Source organism: Propithecus coquereli, unplaced genomic scaffold (assembly GCF_000956105.1).
Source record: "Propithecus coquereli isolate 6110/MARCELLA unplaced genomic scaffold, Pcoq_1.0 Scaffold212, whole genome shotgun sequence".
In the NCBI taxonomy this organism is placed as follows: Eukaryota; Metazoa; Chordata; class Mammalia; order Primates; family Indriidae; genus Propithecus; species Propithecus coquereli.
In genome coordinates, this window is record NW_012146301.1 from 343,794 (window position 1) to 351,437 (window position 7,644).

The 7,644-nt window shown below is 45.9% G+C and overlaps 1 protein-coding gene across 2 annotated transcripts in view; it reads left to right on the plus strand.

The window, feature by feature from the left end:
• Nucleotides 1–536: 536 nt before the first annotated feature.
• Nucleotides 537–7,644, plus strand: part of FARP1 (FERM, RhoGEF (ARHGEF) and pleckstrin domain protein 1 (chondrocyte-derived)) — a 282,892-nt gene continuing 275,784 nt past the window's right edge. For both annotated transcript variants that reach the window (XM_012644448.1, XM_012644449.1), the window contains exon 1: nucleotides 537–859. The gene's annotated coding sequence lies outside the window, so the exon portion shown is untranslated. The remainder of the gene's footprint in view (nucleotides 860–7,644) is intronic.

The window sequence follows — 7,644 nt, forward strand, 5'->3', positions numbered from 1 at the left end:
CGTCTTAGGTGAAGTTGCCCCATGCAGGGCCTCAAAAAGCGACCTGCAGAGTCCGAGGCACTGATCACTCGCCAGCTGCTCTTGGTTTCGCCTGTGCACCCATCTCGTGCCCTCCTCGTTTCGTTTTTCAGCACAGCGGCAGGATTTGCGTGTCCCTGGTGGCGCTTCCCGCGCTCGGTTCGGTGGCGCAGCGCGGAGCCCAGCTCGGCCGGCACGCCCAAGTAAGGCACAGATCCCAGGCGGTGTGCCCGGCCCGGGAGGCCGCCCCTCCGCACACCTGCCCCCGGGGCGGGGCGGAGCGGGGCGGGGCGCGCCAACGCGCAGGTCGCGGGCGCGAACGCTGGAGGGGGCTGTGGCTCTCCCGCTGTCCCCGCGGCTCGGGCGGCGCGGCGCCCAGCCTCCCCTAGCTGAGGGGCCGGCCCAGGCCCGGGGAGGGACGGCGGCCGCCTGCACTTCCCGCTCGCCGGTCTCGGAGGCGGCGGGTCCCGCGCGGACGCAGCGGCTGCGGGCACTCGGTTTGGGCGCGGGGCGGAGACGCGGCCGCCGCCCGCTTTGCGCCGCTCCTCCCCGTGCGAGTGGCGCTCACCCCGGCGTCGAGGCGGCCATGGCGACCCGGAGCCCGCTCCCCACCCACCCCGCCTGCTCCGCCCTCCCCTCCGCCCCGCGCCACCTTTGATGGCTCGGACCTCGGCCGGCCACCGCCAGCCTCGCTCGCGCGCCCGCGCCGCCGCCGCCCGCGGGTATTAATAGCCAGCGCCGCAGCCGCAGGCGCAGCCGGAGGCGCCGCGCCCTCGGCAGCCGGGGGCTCGGGAGCTGCGGATCCCGGAGCTCGGGAGTGGGAGCCGCCGGCGCCGTGGAGGTAGGAGGCGCGCAGCGAACAATGACCGCGGCGGGAGGGCGGGCGCCGGCGTAGTCCGGGCCGCTGGCGGCAACTTGTGCGAGTCCGGGCTCCCGGGGCGCGGGCGGAGGTGGGTGCGTGGAGCGCGGGGTCCTGCAGGGAGGAAACGGCCTGGCCCGGGCAGTCCGGGCAACAATGGCAGGAGCTTGGGAGCCTCTGGGCTCCGCGCCGCCCTTTGCACCCTCTTCTCTCACCTTCGCGGACCTCGGGCTGCGGGGCTCAGCTCCCGTTCCCTCTCACCCTTGCGCCCTTCCCCCTCTTCCTCCCGTCCCACCCTGCTGGTTGACATCGCCGGACGCCGCTTCCGGACCTCCGGCCGCAATCTCGGCCCTTGAGCCCGGTTGCGGGCCGGGGAGGTGGCCGCTGGCTCGGATGCCACGGCGTCGCCGGGTGCCTGCAGCTCGCCCACGCGCCGCGCGAGGTTCCCGGTAGGTGACAAAGAGGAACACACCCTCTGCCCAAGTTAGATTTTGTCTCTCTTTACTGCTTGCCTTAATGGAGGGCAAAGTTTGGGTGATTTTTTTGCCTTTTCTTTTTCTTCTAAAAGCAAAGGATTTTTTTGTGGTTAGCATTTCAAAACAACTAATGATTGTGGTTTTACGATTTAAGTTCCGGAAACTTTAGCTATGTGATCTGGCTTGGACCCCTGAGAGAGAGAGAGAGAGAGAGAGAGAGAGAGAATGTGTGTGTGTGTGTGTGTGTGTGAGAGAGAGAGAGAGAGAGAGAGAGAGAGAGAATGTGTGTGTGTGTGTGTGAGAGAGAGAGAGAGAGAGAGAAACATGAGTTCTCTGTAACGAGCCTGGATTTCGTCCGTGGCAGTCGGAGATCAGCGGCTATTGGGGATTGAGTCGGGTCCCCCAGAAAGGAGGGGGCTGAGGCTCACAAAGAACCGAGGACCCTTGTGTCTGAGCGCCGGTTGAGGTGTGGGAGAGATTGCGTCTCATCTGGAACAGTTTAGCAGTCTCTGCCTGCCTCTCTCCCTCACTCTGGGGAGTACCAGTGGCCTCTGGCAGTTTCATTTTATTGTTGTTGTTAAGGCTGTTTTCCTTGTCAGTTTCCCAGGTTTGACAGCCTCGGCCCTGGCTCTGGCAATGAGAACCCCTGGGCCCCCACTCCAGCATCCAGCGGGCAGCATCTTCTGAGCCAAACCCTGGCCTAGCATTGGGTTGTGTTTAGTGTACCTTGCACGTGGTGACTTGCCAGACCATTTGAGAACATCCTCCAGCATTGTCTTGCTTTTCTTATCCAGTGGAAAAGAAAGATCTTTTCGGTCCTGAAAGCTTTAGGAAGAGTTGCCTTAAAAAGCGTCTTGGTTGTTGGGATGAGGCAGGGCCCTGGTGAAGTCTCCCCATCTTTGGCTTTCTTCCTTCATTCCACAGCGCTCTTGCTGGGGTTTACCCTCAGCCCCTCTGATGTGTTGGTCTCCAGGATATGACAGTTTCTGACAATGAGCTTCATATGTGGATACAGCTACCACATGGCTCACTTTATATTCCTGCAGCATCGTTCTGCAGCAAGGCATCAATATTGGAGTTACTCCAAGCACAACGAAACGTTTGTGTTTTTAGAATGTCTGGCTAATAGATCTGCTTCTGGGTAAAATAAATAGAAGCATTATCGGACAGTAGCTGGTTTACTGAGGAAATTCTCAGAGAAAGTGAGTAGATGCCTTTCTAGCCCAGTGCCTCCCAAAATCTCTTACTTGTTTTAGGTGCCTGAGAAACTGGGTCCACATGGGGGCACAGATTCTATGTTGCCACCTTCTGTGAGTTGGGGGTGTGGTGTTTATTTAGTTCCGTCATTGTGGGAATCCTTTTGAAGTTAGCCTTTTTTCACATTGGTATTCTCTTCCTGGAGTTGATATAGGGGTGGATTTATTCCTTGGGTCATAATAGAATATTAATGTTACTCTGTAGCCAAACCTACCAAAGAAGATTTAAAAATAATTATCCTAGACAACTTTCTTACTGGATTATTGAAGTTATCTCAAAATTATCCTCAGACTGCAAGGAACCTGGATGAAGGGTTTTGTTTTGCTTTTCAAAAACTGTTCAAGGGAATGATTTTTTAAAAGATAGGAATTAAATATATTTAATAGTATCGAAAGGGTTAGTTTTTTAAAAAGTGGAGCTCATACTCATTAAACACATAAGAGTTTAACTCATTTGGAAAATTATATATGTTTATGAGAATGCTTGTGATAACCATCAAAAAAGGACTTTTTCCACCCTGAAAGGAGTTAGAGAACACTAGATAAAAGACAAGATCCTGTTTTACGCATGCTGAATAGCTCAGGAGAAATGGCATTGTGATTTTCCCAGAGGATAAGGGAAATACGGATTTGTAGGTACTATACTTGCCTAATGTTTTGATAGCACGGTGAACTGGGCATTTTAAACAAACCCTTTGTAACTACCTTTGCTTATTGCAGAGAACTGCTTAGTATTTTTGAGTACTGCATTTTCCTCACCAGTTGAAGATAGTACAGAGAAGAGAAGAGTCGCCCATATAATCCTGTAATGCAGTTGCTAGAGTCTTTCCGCCTTAGGGGGATGGATATTCCCTGTGTTGGTTACGTTTGCCTGGGAGGCGAGGGAGTGGGGTTTTAGCTTCTTAAGGCTCTCTTGTTGTTTGGTGCTTTTCATTGAAAGAATGGCTCTCCACGCCTTGGTATTGAATGGGATGGGGTGGATGGACTCCTTTTCTTTTTAGTGGTCAGACTTTATGCTGTGGCGGTACTTGATCATAGTCCTCTTGCCCCCTTTCTGTCTAGTGCCTCCTTAACCACATCCACGTGGCCGGGAAAATCGGAGCTAAACAGTTTCCATTTAGATTACCTGAAATACTGATTTGTCCAGTTCCTTCATGCCAGATGCAGCCTTTGTTTTGAATCAGGAAGCCCCCCAAAATGTTTATTTAAGATCGGAAAAACTGACCTTTTGTAGGGTGCCCATGCCCTGGTTTGAGTTAGTTAAAAACGTTTTGCCAAGTGGATACTTTGGGCAAAAGTGAACGGTCGAAACCTTATTAAAATATGGTGCTCTAAGCTTTTGTTATTGACCCAGTGTGACTAAAACTGAGTGCATGCACAGTGCCACCTGTAAACTTAACTCAGAATTGCAGTTTTCTTATTTTAATGTGGGATGGAAATTATAGACAAACTGCAGGATTCGCAATTAATGTGGGAATTCGTCATTTACACTGAATTAATATCATATGTAAAACTGTCATATTTGTGCATATATTTTTTAAAAAAGTGTCTCAGGCCAAACTAGATTTCCTTTAACTCTCTATTCTAATATTCGTTACCACAAGAGTAACTACACTGTACTTGTAGACTTTTGGCAAAATACTTTCCATAAAGGCATCTTATTATCAATTATAAGAGAAGACTTATACATCCAATATTATGACTTCCAGCGTTTATTCATTCAGGATGTAGTACAGTGCCTCAAACCCTTTGTAAATCCTTGTTGAGTGAATAAGCAAACCCAGCTCTTGCTGTCCTTTCAAATTAGTCTATGGAGTTTTTAAGGGAAACTTGGTATTATTAGCACTGATAGGTTGCAGTTTTGGGAATCTGAAAATTTGATACTTAATTTTGTTTCTATTTCATTCTAATTTAGTAATTTAAACTTCACCCTTAAAGCTGGGTAATGTAAAAAGACAGGCTGATTTTAAAAAATCAGATAATAAAAGCATGGAAAAGAAAGTAAAACAAGCCTAAAATCCTACCACTTGTTACCAAGTTCTACCATTAGCGTTTTTGTGTCTGTTCTTTTATATATCCTCATTTCTTAACCTTCTCTCAATTTGACACTGTCATCGTTTTATATAGTTCTCTCTGTAGATTTAATATGCTCACTATTTCTTTTTCTACATTGAAGCTTTCCTTCTTCCTGAGATACATCTTTTAGAAGTTCCATCAATGAGTATCTGTTGATAACTTCAGTTTCTTGCACCTTAAATATCTTTATTCTTGAATGATAGGTTTATCTGGGTTTGCAATTCTGTATTGTTCCTGTATTAATCATCTGTCTTTTGGTCCCTTTGCTGTTGCTGGCTAATTGTTGTTTGTAAAAAGTCCGTCTTTTCTCTCTGGCTGCTTTTAAGATTCTTTGGTGCTCAGCAGTTTGACTATAATGTGTCTAGGGATTTCTTTTCTCCCTCTCTCCCCTCTCCCTTCTTCTGCCCCTCTTTCTTCCTCCCTTCTTCAATAGTTTCTCTCCCATCCTCTTATCAGTTTGTTTTTTTCTTTTGCTCAGTAGTGTTTCAATGTCTGGATATGCTATGATTTACTTATCCATTCACCTTTGGCCATTCAAGTTTTCTGTTTTGGCAAACATGAACAAAACTGCTATAGTGCATCTGTGAACAAGTCTTTGTGTGGAGCTGTGTTTTCTTTCTTCTTGCTGGGTCCTGTAATAAGTGTATGGTTAACTTTTTAATAAACTGTTTATAAGAAAGTGTTTGCACCATTTTACATTCCCCCAGCAATGTATGAGACTTCCAGTTACCCTAACCCTTGCCAGCACTTGAAATTGTCACTCTTTCATTTTAGCCATTCTGATGGCTGTGTAGTAGTATCTCATTGTGGTTTTATTGTATATTTCTCTAATGACTAATATCTTTTCATGTGCTTATTGACTATTTGTATATCTTCTTTTGTGAATGTCTATTTCTCTTTTTAATGTTTGTCTGTTTTATATAGCTTTATTAGTGTACTGAGCATGCCATAAACTGCACATTTTAATGTCATCTAATCATTGCAGAAGTTCTTTTTATTCTGCATACAAGTCTTTTGTTAGATCTGTGTGAATATTTTCCCTCAGTCTGTTCTTTACCTTTTCATTTTTAGTGGTGTCTTTTGAAAAACAAAAGTTATTAGGAAAACATTTTACATGGTCTGATTATTGAACTTTCTCAAGGTCAGAGAATTTATGTCATGTTGGGAAAATAGCACATTTCTCATGTGTAAGGCACAGGCTAGTATTGCTCTGTTCAAGAGGTCATACTTCATTTACTTGAGGACGATGGAGAAGTTTTGTTCTTTTCTAATGAAAACCGAGTAGAAAGGACTTAAATGAATTTACCTGCTTAATTTGAAAATATGGGCAAATAGATGTTTAAGATTATGCTCAGAGATTGCTAAAATCCCAAATTGAGTTGTGTTTGTTTTTTGGCACACAGGATTATGGGAAAGAAATGTTTTTGAAATCAATAAAGAATGGGGACCCTGGGAAAAAGCAAGATTCTAAAAAGAGGTTAATGTGGCACATATACGACTCCGAGGTTGACTTGAGTTAAAATTTGTGAAATGAGCATTCTCTGACATTTTATAATAAGGAAGTTCCAGGATGGTATAGCAGGTAATAAGAGTTGGGAGTATAAACATTGAAGCCAGACAGACCTACCCTTAGGTATTTTCCTTCTTCGTGATGGGCAAGTTATCAGTGCCCTTTTCCTAAAACCTCAAGGGAACATTTAAGAGTGCATTTATCTGCAAGTGGCAGAATGTCTGTCTAATAGCAATCTAAGTCGTCAAATGTTGAGTTGCTTCAAGTAATAAGCGATGGGGGCTCCCAGCTCATGTGTCAGCTCACAGTGTCATCAAGGACCCGGGTGCTTTCTTTCCTGCCACTCTGCCATCCTCAGCATGTTGCTTTTTGTACTTGGGCTTGTTGCCTAGTGGCTGATTAGACTGCTGCAGCCTAATTAGTTGTTATGGCTAATGGCGGGTTGCAGCTCCAAGCTTCATACTCTCACACATTTGTTATTGTCAGGTCAGTAGCAGCACAGACTTCAAGTTCCATTTGTCATTGAGCAAAATCCTTCCCAAAAGCCTCTAGCACCTGGGAGGTCTTTGAAGAGGATTCTGGGGAATGTTTCTGCACTCTTAAAGAGACCCGAAGACTAGATGGGATGGCTGGAATCACAACAGCCCTGTTGTGAGGAACCTTGGGACGAAGCAGGCAAGGGGATGCCAGAGCTGAAAGATGGAACCAGGGTCTGTAAGTGCATCATTGAGTCACATAGATCTTCCTGCACCTGGAGCTTTGTGTACCGATTGCTAATTTGGTTTGGGATACTAAATAATAAATTTATTTACTTTCTAATCCTGTTTGAGTTGGGGTTTTCTGTTATTGCCATCTAAAGCATCATGACTGGTACAGTAATTGAAAGGCTTTATCTTTCATCTGCCTTTATTATTATTATCTATAAGAAAACTGGCTTCAACCTGTTAATTATGTGGAAAGTGGCTTAGTGGTGTCAAATCACTGTAAGATGAATTCTGTATAAGGACTTTAGCTATTTGATAATGTGTGTGAATCATGCAACTAAGTCTACAAAAATTTTACCTCCTCTTAAGCTGGCCTTGCAGGGCACCTGCTTGGAATGGACCATTTGGCAACTTGCATTACAGAACATACTTGAGAGTATTCCATCATTCTTTAAGTAAAAATGGTGAAAGTGCCAGCCATTTCTGTCAACCTAGAATAGCATTTATCCGCACATTTAATATTGCTTAGGAGATTGGTGGGGACATTATTGATCAGGGATTTAATATCTTCCTTGATAATCCTCATGGAGCCTTTAGTTCTCTGACACCAGATCCTCGTGGGGACCAAGATGGGTCCAAGTGGAGTGAGCTCTTGAAAATACAGGATTTGGGGAAACCAGAGGTTTCCTAAATGATACAAGCATATGAGTGAATTTGCAAAGAAAAGTTAAATGATTTAATAACC